The sequence below is a fragment of the Ailuropoda melanoleuca genome, chromosome 1 (genome assembly GCF_002007445.2).
Source record: "Ailuropoda melanoleuca isolate Jingjing chromosome 1, ASM200744v2, whole genome shotgun sequence".
NCBI classification, from domain to species: domain Eukaryota; kingdom Metazoa; phylum Chordata; class Mammalia; order Carnivora; family Ursidae; genus Ailuropoda; species Ailuropoda melanoleuca.
The window spans coordinates 142824336-142842283 of record NC_048218.1 but is presented as its reverse complement, the minus strand read 5'-3'; the positions used below and the strand labels follow the sequence as shown (position 1 = coordinate 142842283).

Sequence of the window (17948 nt, the reverse complement as noted above, 5' to 3'; positions counted from 1 at the left end):
AGCAATAGAAATAATAGAGGCCCACTAAAGCTAGCTCAAGAAAGAAGGATATTACTGTCAATGCACAGGCCCTTCATGACAATCTTTGCATATTTGTCTTCTTGGGACCGGGGTTCTGGACTCCAGGACCCTATAAGGAGTGCCTGTGGTCTGTCTTGCACCAGGGAGTTGCCCTGAGGGTTTGTCCTCATGGCTTCCTGTGTGTCTTCATACCCAGGGCTTCCTCATAACCTCCACATCCACAGGCCCGGGGTGGTCTTCACAGCTCTGGGTCCGTGTGAGGTTTTTAGTATGGTGCCCACACCCGCATACAAACACTGGTTCTTAGTTCATATTTCAGAGAGTCTGAGGCATGGTGTGGGGGAAACAAGCCCTAATCTGGGAAAGACTGGATTTTCGCCCCGGTTTCTTTCACATGGTGAAGAACGTTGGTTGGCATTTAGTTGTTGTTCTAGCTAAGTTCTGAGTCTTTAAGACGTAAAATACTGTGTCATGAAAATGCAGCTTTAGGATAGTTCTTACATCGTTTTGAAGTTTGACTAAGCGTTTCAAAGCCATATATGTGTTCCTAAACAGGTTTACAATTGCATGCTGACACTGACGGTAGCTTTAAGTCACAGAAACTTGAAGAAGTTTCACCTTGAGAGCACTGAAAATGCTCATGGAGAGTAGGTTGCTGGATGAACGTCATCAGTTCCTGGCCACAGCAATCATAGAACATACTCATTTTGGCGGGAAAGTCATGCTCTTCTGATTGAAAAATTGGAACATCATTACAGAAAACGGATTTTTATTTTAAACCACTGAGCAGAAATGCTGTGTGGCTTCATGATGGCTAGAAGACACCTTACGTATAATTAACTTAATGGCGAATGCTTTTAGCAACACACCCAAATGAGCAACATCTCTTCTGATCCTGGGTGACTTGAGCCCAGAGAAGGGGCAACATGGCGGTGATGCTGGGCCGGCAGGCAGCTCCACAGATCAGCTTCCCACTCCTCCCAGGTTTAGCCCTGCCATTCTGTTTGTGCCTATGTTGGGAGCACTGGTTATGTGACCGGTTCTCTTCCACTGGGGCTTCAAGCACCCTTGCATTGAGAAAAAGGGCCATATGTTTTTTAGAGTTGAAGAAATTATAGACTTTCGGAGCTGCTCATACTCATTTGTTCAGTTTTTGAACCGGGATTATTTAATAGACAAGCACTGCTTGACCGGCATTTCTCTCTCAAGATCACGTTATAGCAGTGGTCTTCCGCTGGGAGCGGTTTTACCTCTGGGGGGGGGGGAGATATTTGGCAATCTTTGGATGCATTTTCTTTGTCATAGCTGGGGAAGGGTACTGCTACTGGCATCTAATAGGTGAAGGTCATGGATGCTGTTAAACATCCCACGAGGCACAGGACAGCTCCGTACTGCAAAGACAATGCAAAACGTTGATTGTGCTGAGGCTCCGAAGGCCTGTGTTACAGAAAGGCGCTGGTTAACATCAGTTTGTAGGAGGCAGAAGGTAGTAAAGTCTGTGGTATAAACTGGGCGAAACAAATAGGCCCAACACTGTCTAGCATTAATAAGGTTAACATTCCTACAGTCAGCACTCTCATGTTAGTACTTTACTTTACCATCAATGCGTGAGAAGGGGAAAACCCAGAGTAGGGATAACTTTCTTCCTTAATTGTTCAATTGGGAATAAGAGGAGATGGCTGGGATGGACAGAGCTAAGGTCAACTGGGAGGTTTGGGATTTGGGAAAATTTGGGAGTGTAGTTTGGGACTGGAATCCACGACGAAGAGCAGGAAGTAAATGTCATTGCATTTGTTCGTTTATTGAATTTTCATTAGTTTTATTTTATCCCTGCTAGGGAATCAGAGCTTTTTGAAAGAAGACTAAGGAAGAAGGGATGACTCTGTTGACCCTTCCTTACAAGAGGATACACTCATCCTCCAGTGGAGGAAGCATGAGGTAGTTCCAGACAACTGACACCTCTGATTAGAGCCCCCTCCAGCTTCAGGGTACATTGCCTCCCATCTGTTCTCTGTTGTCTTTACATATGTCACAGTGGCTGGTCTATCAGGTTTTATGGTTTGTCTTCTAATGCCTCTATTTGTACAATGTCATTAACACATATGCGGGGATTAAATAAAATAACCAGGGGAGAAGAACTTTTGAGATGAATTGAAGTGAATGATTCTGAAGTTCACGAATGTAGTAGATGGCATCGATAGACAGATGAGGCTTTACCTGTTTTCTGTTCATCTAGACTTGACCCTACCAGAGTAGTTTCCCTTCTACTTGACATGGTCTGATATTAACCACGTCCGAGAGGTTTGCCTGTTCGATATGCACTCATCTTCAAAGGTTAGGCTCTGATCTCATCAGCTCCGTTAAGAGCATTTCTGGAAGCGTGAGTGCTTCCGTTGACAATTAAGTTTGTCCCCCCTGGTTTAACTCTGTGTTCTAGCTTGTCCTGCGGGGCCCGTGCTTATGTCACGTGTGCATGTCTCCTTCCCTCAACTGTAATGAAAGATCGTCGTGAATAGAGCTCACGACTTCTTCTTTGGTGGTTAGCATGCTGCTGAGCATACTACAAGTGTTTAATAAATGCCTGTTGTTTGGTGGGTTATGTGAGATATCTATTTCTTTAGAAATTACATCAAAATAATATATACAAAGGCAGTCAAATGATGGGGTATAAAAAAACCTTGAAAAGATTAGTTACTACGGGTCATCCTAACACGGGTTTCCATGGGAACGGTAGGTTTTAGGAATAGCGTCAGAACATATGCAGAAGTGAACACTCTCCCTCAGTAGCAGTAGTTTCTCAACTGAGGGAGATTTTGCCCCCAGAGGACATTTGGCAATGTCTGCAGATATTTTTTGGTCGACAGTTGGAAGGATACTGCTGGTATCTACTGGGTAGTGGCCAAGTACACAGCTAAACACGCTAAATGCACAGGGAAATTCCCCACAAAAAAGAGTTGTCTGGCCTCAAATGTGAATAGTGCCCCCCGTTGAGACACCTCAATCCATAGCCTTGTGTGGACACCACCATGAACATCCTTTACCACCTAAAGGAATGAGAACAAGCAAAAAAGCAGTGCCTACTTTTATATGGAAGAAACGATTATATATTATAAACTCCTAAACAGTGGGAACTGCAGCTATGTACATAAACCGGAATGGTCTGACAGTTAAAAAGATGTGTGATAGCTGCTTATGTAATAAACGGGTGCTTTATGTCTTTGGCCATGACTTTGGAAGGAGAGAACAATAAGTTGAGAGAATTCTCTTAAAGCTGAATGCACCTTTCCATGAGTTTAGAAAATGAGAGGCTTTTGCTAACCCAGAAAGATGTATTTGAATATTACTTTAATAGGCTGGAATTCCTCCAAAAGGTTTGATGGTTATGTTAGAATACTGAAACATGCATCCTTCTGTTTTTCCAAATATTTTTAAAGCTTCCTTGAAGAATACTTGATAATTTTTAAGGTATAAGAATAATATGCTTTCCCTCCTGAAATTAACTTTGGGAGGTAATTTTGCTGCATTCAGTGGCAGAATGGTACAGTGGGGAGGACAGTTCACAGAGGGATCCTAGGCGGGTCAGCTTACCATGCCCTCCTGCCCCCAGTTTCCTCGTTTTCAAAAAGGAGGACTAAGGCTTGATGACCTTGGGCTTTAAAATTCTATGTTCCTATAATTTTAGTATGAAATAGAGAGAGAGAGACATTGTTTGTGCAGTCTTTTATGAGAGAAATTTTGAAGGCTTAAATTATTCCAGTTTGTTTCTTAGAAACTAAAGAAATAATCCTTTTCTACAAAGGCTCACTCCCAGTGTTTAAAGAAAGAAAGGAATTCCTGTTATAAGTAAAAGTTGTCCCCACCTCCAAACAAAATAAAAAGAGTCAAATAAAATTTACAACTGATTTTCAAATGTCATTGTTAGCTAATTTTGAAAATTTTGCCCATTTTCTTCTACGTGTTTATACTTAAGTATAAAGAAAACATTTTAATATACTACTGCTAGTGCAGAGTTTTTCACGCAATTAGGGTTAAGCTAGATGCTTCCATACATTTGCTGTTTGTAGAGGTAAAACACATTTGAAAGCTTTATTAAGGTTTTTAGTCTACCATTTAATAAGTTATTGGGCTCTGAATGAGAGGATGACGCTTTCCTGTGTGCTGTATGGAAAATTAAATGGAAACTTGAAATTTCCTCCTTTTTCCTAAAGTGGCAATTTAGGTACTCACAAGATTGGGGATGTTACAATATCCCAGGAAATGAAGCTTGCTTTTGTGGTGTCTCTATTCTGAAGAGACTGGGAAGTTGGTTCTGGCATATTCCAGTTTCCACAGGGGCCTATTCTAGAACATGGCTATCAGGATTGCCTGATTTGAAGATGATTTTTGGATGGACCCAAAGATGCTAAGTCTTCCAGTTACAGTTTGGATCTCATTCCCAGAGTTAACGTTGCCTACAGTGAATAGCAGTGTGTGACATGGGATACATTCATGAAATAGTGCCTTAGATGACTTCCCACCTAGCAGAGGTTAACTGAGCGCTTCCTGAGTATAAGGCACTTACTATAAGTAATAGGTACAGTGGGGAATCAAAAAGTGTATTAACGGTCGCTATTTTCAATGAGTTGGGAAGAGAGAAGGGACCCATGTAAATTACTGTAATACAAAGAATAAAGCAATATGGACCATTCAGAGTCAGAGATAAAATTCTAGGTTACCTCAGAAGAAGAAATTGTTTAACTTGTGGGAGCAGGGAAGGTAGACTCCACAGAAGAGGTAGACAATGAGCAGAATCACAGAAGTGGAGATGAGCGGCCTATGCTGCCTGGCGGAGAAGTCTGAGGTGTTGGGTTGACCAAAGCGAGAGGGGAAGGGAAGTAGTAGAGATATGCACAAGTGGTGGGAATAATAAGAGAATAACAGAACAAACCAGGTTGAAATAGAATCTAGAGACAAGCAAACTAGTTAGGAGATGGACCATTTTAGGGAGAGAGAAAAAAAAATGGTGGCCTATTTTGGAATAGTTTCCTCAAAATGAGAGGAAAGGTTAAATATGAGAGAGTTGAGTACAAGAATTGGCCAGTCTGGGTAGCTGGTTGGGTGTGTGGGTGAGCAGGGCCATAGAGTCAGCAAGATGAATTGGGGCTGGTTAACCTGAGTGAGAGAACGGTGGTTCAACTGTTAGAAGTAGGACTCCTAGGAGAAGGAAGCGGGTTTGAGGGACACCAGTGAGATCTGTTTAGAACGCGTTGAGTTACATGTGCTCTCAGGAAGTAGCCGAGGCAGAGTTATAGTTGAAGTACAGGAAATTGCAAGATCCAGAGAGGAGTCCAGAAAACCTGTGACATTCTTTTTTTTTTTTTTAAAGATTTTATTTATTTATTTGACACAGACAGACAGCCAGCGAGAGAGGGAACACAATCAGGGGGAGTGGGAGAGGAAGAAGCAGGCTCCCAGCAGAGGAGCCCGATGTGGGGCTCGATCCCATAACGCCAGGATCACGCCCTGAGCCGAAGGCAGACGCTCCACCGCTGTGCCACCCAGGTGCCCCAACCTGTGACATTCTTAAAGGAGACCTAGATCTTTTTGAGTCCCACATTTGGAATACCGTATTGCATACAGTGTGTCCCACCGCAAGGAGCAACCCACAAACGCCCCATGTGGAAACTGAGCGTGCTGACTAGGCTTGTGTCACCAGTTAAAATGACTTGTTAACACACACCAGTTTTCACAAGCACAGGTGTTTTCAAATCATACCTCAGAAACAATTGCTGTCTGTAATAGATCCGTAAGGTCCCCGTCAAATTGGATGCCACATATTAAATCAGTGACTGAGCAAGAGTACCCATGTGTTGAGGGGAAAAGTAAAACTGAGAATGGAACCTCGAGATTACCTGCATTTACGATTGAAGGAGAAAAAAGCGTCAGAGAAGAAGGCAGAGACCAGAGAGGGAGAAATGCAAGAGAATTTAGAGAAGTCTTGGGAGGGGAAGAGTTTCAAGGAGAGGGAGGCATTTCATTCAGGTATCTCAGGTGCTGCCAAGAGGTTGAAGAGACTACATTTAGTAGCGGGAAGTTACCAGTATCTCTTTGAGAGACAGATTTTGCTGAAGGGTGGAGAGGGAAGCCCGGTCACAGATAACAAAGGAATGGGAAAGTGTAGCACCAGGAGTAGACTATTGTTACATAAACTGAGGGGATGGAATGTTGGTAGAATGATGATCAGGTTGAAATAAAAGTGGTTTAACATTTTTGGTGTCATGATACAAAGGAAATATGAGTGTGTTTGTAGATGCAGAGGAGAGATTGGAGAGGAATGATAAAGAATAAAAACTGAGGGGCGCCTGGGTGGCTCAGTTGGTTAAGCATCTGCCTTCTGCTCAGGTCATGATCCCAGGGTCCTGGGATCGAGCCCTGCATCAGACTCCCTGCTCAGTGGGGAGTCTGCCTCTCCCTTAACTTCTCCATGTGTGCGTGTGCGCGCTCTCTCTCTTTCAAATAAATACATAAATACTTAAAAAAAAGTAAAAGTTGATGAAATGAGAACTTAGCAGAGGGTGGAGGGCACAGTTGGTGGGGGACACCTCTTCTTGAAGAGGAGAATACTTTCCTGTGAAACATGAGGGACAGAAGACCCGGGGATGAGGCAAATGGCTTTGATTTTCATCTGTTACAAGAAAAGACCATATGCAGAGAGCAGGGAGGAATTGGGAGCCCTAAGAGAAGCCTGAAGGAAGTGTCTGGAATTAGAGAAGGTGAAGGAAGAAGAGGCACAGGTTGAAGACCAGGGAAGTGGAGAAATTGGCTCTAAGAGGGACCTGAACAGGTGGAGGAATCTAAAGTGATTAACACCCCTGAAGTCCCTTAGGCATAGAGAGAGTGTCCTTCATTCACCTACAAATGAAGGCTTTATCATGTGCTAAAGGTATGCCTCAAGAGAAGCCTTATGCTTTAAAAGAAATTGTTCTAATAAATGAAATAAAAACTAAAATTCTTAAGAATAAGTCATACTCATCATCATCATCGTCTTCCAACTAGTCTTTAATTGAAAACTTGACATGTCCCACACCCTATTTTGCCCGTCATGAATGGTTTCATCTTTATAGCAGCCCTGCTGAGTTTACCTTCAAGTAAGTAGTTTCCTTGTTTTGTGTTCTTTGCTTATTGTTTAAAAGCTATACACACACACAGAAATCATTTTTTGGCATATACTAAGAGTGGATTGATTAACTTATGTGTAGACACTTAAAAATTGGGTGTGGTATTTTTAAAAATCAGGGTGACATATTTTATAGATAAATAAATAAATATATATATATATATATATAAATAAAACTCTTCATAAAAGAGCTCTTACATAGCCAGCCTGGCAAAATTTATGCTCATTCAGCAGCACATATACTAAAATTGGAATGATAGAAAGATTAGCATGGCCCTTGTGAAAGGGTGACACACAAATTCGTGAAGCATTCCATATTAAAAAAAAAATTAATGCACTTAACTAGGGCTTAGTAAAAGTTGGGTGAGCCTTGCATAAAACAGTTACTATTTGTTGAATTCCTTTTTCCTCAAAATGTTAACTTAGAGTCGAAATGCAAAAGAGGAGATTTGATACAGCATCCTGACATTTGACATTTTAAAGTAATTTCATTAGATCATCAAGCTCTGAATTATTGAAGATTGTTCTACTGTAAACAGTTCTTTCCATTATCTTTCTTTGAATTAGAAACAAGTTGCCTGCCATTTGCCTGGAAAAAGATAAATGTATTATGCACTAAAATATACAAAGATTTTGGCATTATGTCTTCTCTGCTTTTTATTAATGAATGCTTTTGTTTAGTCTTACATCAGATGAATAGAACAGATTTGTGTTTTGAATAGTTTAAAGCCAGGAACAAAATTCTCTGTAACTGCGTTGACAAAATTCCCTTGAAAAGTCGAATCTCGCCCGGGAAGAGTCATTTTCAATCTTACTTCAACCCCAGCACACCCTAGAAGGAAGTAGAGTCTTCAGTTATAGCGGCTCCCCAGAATAGCGATTCCAGTAATGTGGGGACAGTTTTGCTAACTGCCCTATCTCCAGTGTTGGCACATCCGAGGTGCCCAAGAACCTTTGATTAATTGGCTGATTCTCAGTGGAGGCTAAGGAAGAGGTGTTTGACAAGGCTCACAAGGGACTTTATATTATTTGGTCCTCACCCTCCAGCATTTCCCACCCCATGAGGCAATTAATAATTAAAACATTTCAGTATAAACAAGGTCTAAGAATTAGCCTTCTCAAATGTGCTCCTATCTGCTGCCCAAAGAGATGGTCGCTTTTGAAGTCCTTCTAGCAGACCTGAGTAAATACGTGCTGGGGTATTGTCTTTATTCTTACAGTTTAAAAGTTGCATGAGTTAGAAGTCGAAATGCAGAAACCTTCTGTTACAGTGTGAAGAAAAAGTATGTCTCAAGGTCAAGGTAACCACTGTTGCCTTTTCAGGAGTCAGTCAGAATGATGGCTGGCTGCCCATAGACAGGGAGCCAGTTCTGTGGTGTGGTTGCCATGTTCCAGGATCTGCCTGGCATTAAAGGCTGGAAGCCCAATTTTATTAGTATACCTAGAGGGATTGAGAGTCCAGGGATGACAGAGTCATGCCAACCTCATAAGAAACCGAGGTTTGAACCAAAATGTTAATTCACTCTTTTCCAATAAAAGCTGTACTTCTCGAGTGTGCTCAGATCTGCCAACCAAGGCATTGCCTTCCCTGCGTGCTTATCTACGGGAGAGCCAGATTATAGTGGGACAGTCGCACCGTGCGTGTGGAGCCCCGACGGGGAGTCCGTTGATGATCTCAATGTCTGATGGCTTCCGACCCTGTGCTCAGCGCACCCGTTGTGACTGTAGGGGAGGAAGTTCTGTTTGTCACACAAACTCCCTCACCTGTGGCAGGGTCCGAGCCACACTGCCAAATTGGGTCTTCTCCAGAGTTTGCTTTTGTAAAGATGAAATAGAGGCTTTCTGCAAAAGTAAGTTGACTTGATGACACTGTGCTCTGCTAGTTGCCGTCACAGTCCTGTCCCTTAGATTTGAAGCGCTCCTAGTCTCTTGGGTCTTTGCTGTTGGCAGTTCATCCTCATCACTTACATTTTGATTTTCCCTACTTCTCAGAGTTGTTCCCTCATTTGATTCAGGGGCTAACATGTTTTCTGTCCCACATCCTACTTAGGCATACTTTTGTGTCTCTTCATTAAACTGAGATCCCTGACTGAAAACTAACCTCTGACAGGTAACTTTTTGGCATATCAGGTATAGTGGTATTTGAAAAATGTGTAACTAGTATATAAGTGAAGTATTTTAGAGTTCTCTAGTATTTTATTTACCTCTATGGTTAACAAGTACTAAATTATAAATTCTATACTTTGCTGTTTAGAATTTCCATGGATGAATTCCTTTTGAGTATCTAAAAAATAATATGTATTAAGGGGGAAATGTCCTACCCTTACCAACTCAGTTTTTCTTTAAGAAACTGCTATTCTAATTCTGAAAGGGAAATAGATGACGTATCTGAAAAACAAAGAAAAGAGAAGTGAAATATCAAAGAAGGAGGTCAGAAATGATAAAATACAGTAAACAAACAATATTTAAACGTTTAGCCACTTGCAAAATATGATTATCTCTCAGGTTATTCTGTAAGGATGATTAGAAAGACTGAGAAGAGACTGTGTAAGCTATGGGGGTATTGTCCTTTCAGCACGTCAGATCAGGTCAGTAAAAACGTTGACGTCATAGAGCAACTTGTTATCTGCTCATTTCTCTGTTAGTTAAAGAGGGCTATGTAGCCAGTTTTGCTTTTTGGTTTTACTTTTAACAAAGAAATAGAAGCCAAGAGGGCAGTGATTAAATACCCACATGTCTGTAACCTTTTAGGAGTTGTATAAGTATTGTCCATTCCCAAGGTCATCTTTTCCAAAACTATTGTTCATTACCCAACAAAATGGAAATACTTTAAGTGATATCCTATTAGCAGCCAGGAAACTCTCGAACTGACGTTAGCAGATTCGGATTTAGCAGGCCAGTGCTGAGTTCTGACCTTTTTATATACTACTTCCATATGCATAATGTAAAAACCTATAAAATTCTGACGCAAGAGAAACTGGTTGCCTTAAAATATATGGGTGGTTGTGCTTAGAGAATTGGACGGAATCACGGATGGGTTTATTGGTGTGTCAAGATTGAGACGTGGAAGAAACAGAAAGATCAGATGTGTGCTGTGGCGCAGGTTAGGTCTCTTTTATTGTTTTGGTCGTGCCCTGACCCCGGATTGGGGCAGGGCTTATCTCGGATGTGATTTAGGGTATTGAAGTTGTTTGTTTGAGGAAGCTCTCTTTCTGTAGTTCCTTGGAAATTTCTCAAACTGTTGGAAGAGTGAAACATGTTGTCATTTTAAAACATTTTGTGACCTAGTTTTGGCCGAAGTCTCCTTTTGTACTGGCAAATACACAGGGGATTTAGGCTTTACTGTAATAGCTAAATGAACTCAAATGTATACTGAATGTAAATTGCTTTGAAGGCGATGGATCACAAGTTAATAGATTCTGGACCTTGTTTTTCCTTTCATGAGCGAGGCATTCCTTGGAGTTAAGGGGAGATTTATATTGAAGTGCAGCAAATTGTTTCCCTCTTTTGGAAATAAGCAAAATCACCCTCTGATGATAAAATATTTCTTTAGCATGTCAAGATAGTTACCGAGGGAAGAAAGCATGAGGGGGGAAATGGGGATAACTTACTTCATGGCTTACTGTTTAGGAAATGAAATATATTTAATAAAAGTACAATTGCCTTATACCATGTGACTTGAAAATAATGAGACAAAGAAAAAAATGAAAAACACCATACTAGATACTTATATGACCAAATAAATCTTGTCCCACGGGAGGCAGTCCAGTTTTTCTAGCTCTGTTCTAATTGAGCAACACATTTTCAGACTCTTTTGGAATTGTCGTCAGAAATGTTTTATGAGCCAAACCCCAAAATCAACATCTTTACTTTATTATCACACCTCTTTTTGGATCCGAAAGAATATTACTCAGCCTGATCCCCCACTTAATTTATCAGACTTGGCTCAGGCTATTTCCAAAAATACAGTGTACTCTTTTATAGGACAATCGAATATTTTTATTCATTTATTTATTCATTCAGTGATGGAGGCTGAGCGCCTCCAATGAGTCAGGTATGTTGTGCTAACACATAGGAGTCTGGCTTCGGACGTGGGAGGGGAGAAGGGAGACAGACGAGTGAGGATCACAGAGGATGCTCACACCTGAGCAGTCTTTACAGATGAACAGGAAGTCACTAGTGGGCAGAGAGGAGGACAGCTTTGGACACAGAGGTATCAGTTTGTGTTCAGGCACAGAGCAAAAACCACGCACATTTCAGAACTGCAAGTATCTCAGGATGGATAGAATCCAGTTAAAAGATGAAAATGAGGGACGTCTGAGTGGCTTCATCAGTTAAGCATCTGCCTTCAGCTCAGGTCATGATCCCAGGGTCCTGGGATCGAGCCCCGAGTTGGGCTCCCTGCTCAGCGAGTAGTCTGCTTCTCCCTCTACCGCCCTCCCCCCCTACTCATGTGCTTTCTCTCGCACGCTCTGCTCTCTCTCTCTCAAATAAATAAAATTTTTAAAAAAAAGATGAGAATGGATTGATTATTGGGGACAGATCGGGAGGGCCTTAGTAAGCCATGGAATGGAGGTTGCGGTGGTTAAGAGTCTGCGTTCTCTGCGTGATTATCTGAGTTCAGATTTTGGCCCTTTCATTTGTAAGCTTTATGACCCTAGGCAATCTCTGAATCTTCCAGCCTTAGTTCTTTTCATCTGTAAAGAGAGGATGATGCCTACTTTATAGGGTTAAGAGGTTTAAATAGATAGACACAGATAAAGTTCTTTTTAAAATTATTTATTTCCGATAAAGTTCTTAGTACTATGGCTGGCATATAGTAAGCACTCAATAAATGTTAGATTTTTGTACTGCTGCTTTGTCCTGTGGGCAAGAAACAATAATGGAAGTATTTTAAAGAGCAGAATATACTTTTTTGCCTTGTTATACAAGGCGTTGACTACTCCTCTCTTTTGGAGATAGTCTCTTCCGTTATTTTTTCTTTTTCAAATAGCTTTTTGACACATAATTGATATGCCGTACAGTTTACCCATTTGAAGTGGGTGATTCAGTGATTTTAGTATATTTACAGAGTTGTGCTCACCATAATCTAATTTTAGAACATTTTCCTAACCTCTGAAAGAAATCTCATCTCTATTAGCAGTCAGTCCCATCTCCATGCTACCACTCACCCCAGGCAACCTCTAATTTACTTTCTGTTCTTAGAGATTTGCCTATTCTAGCCATTTCATATGAATGGAATCATTCAATATAAAGTCTTATGACCGGCTTCTTTCCCTTAGCATAATGTTTCCAGGAGTTATCCACATTGTAGCATGTATCAATCCTTCCTTCTTTTTTGTGACTGAATGATATTCCACCATATATATATATTACACATTTTGTTTATTCATTCATCAGCTGATGGACTTTGCCTTGTTTCCACTTGTGGGCTATTATGAATAATGGAGCTGTAAAACATTCCTATACTAGTTGTTGTGTGGACATATGTTTTCATTTCTCTTAGGCATATATGGAGGAGTAGAATTGCTAGATCATATGGTAACTCTATGCCTAACAGTTTGAGAAACTGCCAAATTTTGCACAGTGGCTGCACCTAATTATATCCCGAATGTAGCACTATGGGAGGGTTCCACTTTCTCTACATCTTTGCCAATATTTTTATTATCTTTTTAATTTTAGCAATCTTGGTATATATGAAGTGGTATCTCATGGTTTTGCTTTGCATTTTTTTAGTGACTAATGATGTGTGAACATCTTCTCCTGTGCTTTTTGGCCCTTATTCTGTCTTTAGAGAAATGTCTATTCAAATCCTGTGCCCGTTTTTATTTTACTTTATTTTGTTTTATTTTCAGTTTTACTGAGGTATATTTAACAACCTTTGCCCATTTTTAAGTTCGGTTGTCTTTTGATTATTGGGTTGAAAGAGTTTTTAAATATATTCTGGTCGCAAGTCTCTTACCAGATATAGGATTTGCGAATAGTTTGTCCCATTCTTTGGGTTGTCTTTTTATTTCCTTGATGATGTCCTTTATAGCACAAATGACTTTAATTTTGATGAATCCAGTTTATCTATTCTTTCTTCTGTTGTTTGTGCCTTTGGTGTCATATCTAAGATATCACTGCCTAACTCAAGGTCATAAAGATTTACTCTTATGTTGTTTTCTAAGAGTTCTATAGTTTTTAGCTCTCACAGTTAGGATTATGATCCATTTTGAGTTATTTTTTATGTATGTTGTGAGGTAGGGGTCCAACTTCAGTATTTTACGTGTGAATAGCCAGTTATTCTGGCATCATTTGTTGAAGAGTCTATTCTTTTCCCAACTTTTTGGCACGCTTGTTGAAAATCGGTTGAGCATAAACACGAGAGTTAATTTCTAGACTCTTCATTCTATTCCTTTGCTCTGTATATTTATCTGTGTGCTAGTACCACACTGTCTTGAATACTATAGCATATAATAAGTTTTAAAATTTAGAAGTCCTCCAACTTTTTCTTTTTCAAGATTATTTTGGCTATTCTGAGCCCCTTGCATTTTAGGGTCAGCTTGTCAATTTCTGCTAAAAGCCTGGGATTTTGATATGGATTACATTGAAGCTACAGGTCAGTTTTGGGAGTACTGCCTCTTAACAATATCCAGTCCCTCTCTTCCGTGAATACAGATGTCTTTCCATTTATGTAGATCCTCTTTAATTTCTTTTAACATTGTTTTGTGGTTTTCAGTGTACAGTGAACTACTTCTCTTAAATTTATTCCTAAATATTTTGGTTGTTTTTTTTTTTTTTGATGCTATTGTAAGTAAAATTATTTTCTTAATTCCCTTGTTTTTTTGTGACATTTTCTCTGCTGTTTTCTTGCTCATCTCTGATTCGTTCAGGGCTGCTGTTCTTCTTCTTGCATGTTATAGTCCCCGAGATTTGGTCTCACTCCTCTGCTGATAACTTTCCAAACTATTACTTGACCTGTATCCAAAGCTCCAAGTATGTGTTTACAGTTGTTCCCTGGACTTTACCACCTGAGTGTCATAAACATCTCCAATTCATCTCTTCTGGAAAGAACTCATTAATTACTCCTCGTATCTTCTTTTCTCTTTTCTTCTTTTCTTCTACTGTTTGGAAATAGCACCACTATCTACATTGTCGCCTAAACTAGCACTCTGAAAATCATTCTAATCTTCCCTTCTTTCAACTTCTGCATCCTGGTTGACCACCAAATCCTAGGGATTCTACCTCCTAGATATTACTGTGGGAGTATAAATTGATGCAGTCTTCTATAAAGCCGTTTGGATCAAGAACTTTTTTAAAAAAGATTTATTAATTTTTTGAGAGAGAGAGTGCACATGCATGCAGTGCAGAGGAGCAGAGGGAGAATGGGGAGAGAATCCCAAGCAGACTCCATGCAGGGCGTGGAACCCAACACAGGGCTTGATCCTAGGACCCCAAGATCACAACCTGGGCGGAAACCAAGAGTCAGACACTTACCTGACTATGCCACCCAGGCGCCCCTGGATCAAGAACTTTTTTAAAGTATATATATTTGGATTCAGAAAAGTATATAACTCTTGATTTTTGCAGCATCACTTACAGGAATTTATCATAAGGTAATGAGCCAATGTTACCAGAATAGGGAAATGGTTTAATAAGTTACGTAAATTTAGTGCAATTTAAAAATGGTTTTATCATATATGAACATACATATATAGAGACTTGTGAAAGCATTTGATACATGGTGAAATTTTTTAATTGCAAAACGTTTGTGTGAAGTATGATTCTCTTTTTGTTGAACATCTATAGAAAATAAGCTCTAAGGGAGCAGGGATCTTGTCTCATTGACATTGATATCCCCGGAAGAGAGTAGGAGCTCAGGAGATATTTGTTGATTGTATTCATCTCTCTCTTTACTGCTTCTTTTGCCTTAATTTATCTGTATTTCTTACCTGGGCTTTTGCAGACACTTCCAACTTGTTTTCCTCGCCTCCAGTTTTATCCCCTACAGTCCAACTTCTGTTCTGCAGTCAGAGTGGTATTTCCAAGTGGTGAATCTGGCCATGGCATTGCCTACTGTAACATCCTTTGGTTCTTCCCCAGTGTTCCTAAGATAATTTCCAGACTTCCTAGCCTGGATTAGCAACCCCTTCGTAATTTCGCTTCTGTGTACTTTTCCAGCTCTTCTCTTGCCATTTTCCAAGATAATCACCACATTATGCCAAACTATCCGCAATTCCCCAAATATGAATTTTCCTGCATACCTACATACCTTTGGACATGCTGTTCCTTCTGCCTGGAGCATGCCAAACTTCCCTTGTTTATCTGGCAAATTCCAGATCATCCTTTGAGATTCTGCGCCCCAGCTATGTCCCCTCCAGGCACATTTCAGTGCCTCTTCTGCAGGGCTTCCGTAACTCCTGAGCTCTTTTGTAACCCTTAATATATAGGAGATAGACATCTCTTTAGGGCTGAAGAATTAGCGAGGGCAGGGACTATATATTCTTCTGCCTTCAGCTTATTGCTGAATGGACTTCCGCTCTATCTCTGTCTCAGGGCTTCCCAGTTTTGGTCTGAGGCCTGGTACCAATTTTCTATCATCTGTGATGAAATTAGAAAAATAAGGGCCCTGTGGTGAATTTTTCAGAAAGCTAAATCTGTTTACATTTTGGGTGTTACAATGTGCTTTTTCTAATGAAATGATGTTGATAGTAGATGGTAGGGTATATTTATGTGTTTAGTTGACAACATTCTGTGAGAGCCCAAAATTTGTTGGAAATTTTACAGTTCCCTGAAAACCAAGGGTCTGGGAACAGTGCTGTATCTCATGGGGTGGCACCAAGTCCCCAAAGTCAAAAGCCTATGAGTCATCCTTGGCTTCCCCTCCTTCCTCATCCCTCCACCCCCGCCACATTCAGACACTTAGCAAGTCCTGCCAATTCAACCTCCTAAATATTTCTGGAATCTGTACTCTCCTCTCCGTCCTTGCTGCCAGTTCCTTAGGACAGGCCCTCTTTATTTTCCCTGTACAACTGCAGCAGTCTCCTGACTGGTCATCTTGCCACTGTTCCCCTCTTACCCACGCCCATCAGAATGAGCTATTTAAAAATCAGGAGTAGATATCCATTTTCCACAGGATAAAGTTCCTTATGGCATACAAGGTTTTTCTCTAGTGGGATTTCTTGCTGCCTTTGTTCACACTGTCTCCTGGTTTTGAGTGCCCTTTCTTTACCACTTTCTTGGGTAACTCCTTTGTAAGTTCAGTTGTCACTTCCTCTATGAACCCTTTCCTACAAGTCTGAGTCAGGTGCCTCCTTTACTACTCTTAAAATACCTTGCATATATCTCTATCTCAGCATTTCCAGATTAGTTGATAATTCATCTTTTCATGTCTGCCTGCCCACTAGACTCTGAATAACTTAAGACAATGTATTTTATCCTTTGATCTTTCTATCCCTAGCACCCAGTACAATGCTAGAAAATAGCAAATATTGAGTAAATGTTTGTTGGCTGAATGCATTTGTTTGGTATTATGATCAGGTATACACTGTGGAAGGTTTAAGGACCAGAGTGAGAGGCTGAGTACAGGAAGTCTTCACAAGGCAGGGAACAGGATAAAGGCCCTCTATAGAAGTTTAGGCAAGAGTGATGAGTACCTGAACTCAGGGAGTAGCAGTGGATAGAGAAATATTTAGGTGGTGGAATTGGTGCTCGATTACATGTATGGAGTCTTGGAAGAACCTAGGATTACTTGAAGGTTTCTGGGCTTAGAAAATTGGTTGGTTGGTGGTATGGTTCACCAAGGGGGGGTGGGGTAAGCTCTGTTCTAAACACTTTGAAATTGAAATGTTTAGAATATTGGTTAAAGTTGTCCAAGAGGTGACTGGGTGTGGTATTTGGGGAGAGAACTGTTTTGGAGAGACAGGTTGGGGATTCTGCAACCTTTAGGTACTATACGAAGCCTTGGCCACAGGGGAGATAGTTATCATCTGCTGTTGGCTATGTCGTGGAGGTGTTGGTGCGTTGTGTGGAAAGAGAATGGGACCATGAGATTCTAGGTATTGGAGGTCCGGATCAAGGAGAAAGAAGCATGTGAAGGTTCTAATTGAAATCCTGGTGTGCGTCTTACAGTTCTATCATCTGGGCAAATTACTGTGTTTGCTTCAGCTTCTCCATCTGTAAAATGAGAATAATAATGCCCACTTAATGAGGATATTAAAAGAATTCAATGAGTTTGTATATGAAAAGTCTCAGGTACAGTCCTAGGCTCACTCTAGGGGCTCATAAATGATAGAAGATTCAAGAAAATATTTCTCAGGACATGAAGATAGTTTCAAAACAAAGAATTTTTCTCAGTGATTATGCTGGAGATTATAATTAACATCTTAAACCTAAAATAGTCTAGTTTTAAATAATACTAACTTAGCTTCTACAGTGTATAAAAACCTTTTTTTTGCCTATACAGCTCCATCCGTCCCCTTTTATGCTATTATTGTCACACATTTCATCTTGACACATTGTAGGACCATTACCATAGATTGATACTTATTGTCATATACATTTGTCTTTTTAATCATATTAGGAAAAAAAGAGTTCCAAAACCAAACTACAATAATGCTGGCTTTTTAAATTTTTACCCAGTAATTAGTTACCTTTGCCAGTGTTCTTTATTGCCTTACATGGCTTTGAGTTACTCTCTCCTGTCCTTTCATTTCAACCTGAAGGACTCCCTGTAGCATTTCTTTGGGGGCAAGCCTACCAGCAATAGACTCCCTCAGCTTTTGCTTAT

At 40.4% G+C, this 17948-nt stretch overlaps 1 protein-coding gene and 1 non-coding gene across 4 annotated transcripts in view; both read left to right on the top strand.

Annotated features, from left to right (window-relative positions):
* CDK6 (cyclin dependent kinase 6) overlaps window positions 1-17948 on the top strand; it is a 238152-nt gene that overhangs the window by 28711 nt on the left and 191493 nt on the right. The window lies entirely within an intron of this gene.
* LOC117795483 lies at window positions 7397-7499 on the top strand. The gene has a single exon (XR_004619530.1). It is a non-coding gene; the product is annotated as a U6 spliceosomal RNA (small nuclear RNA).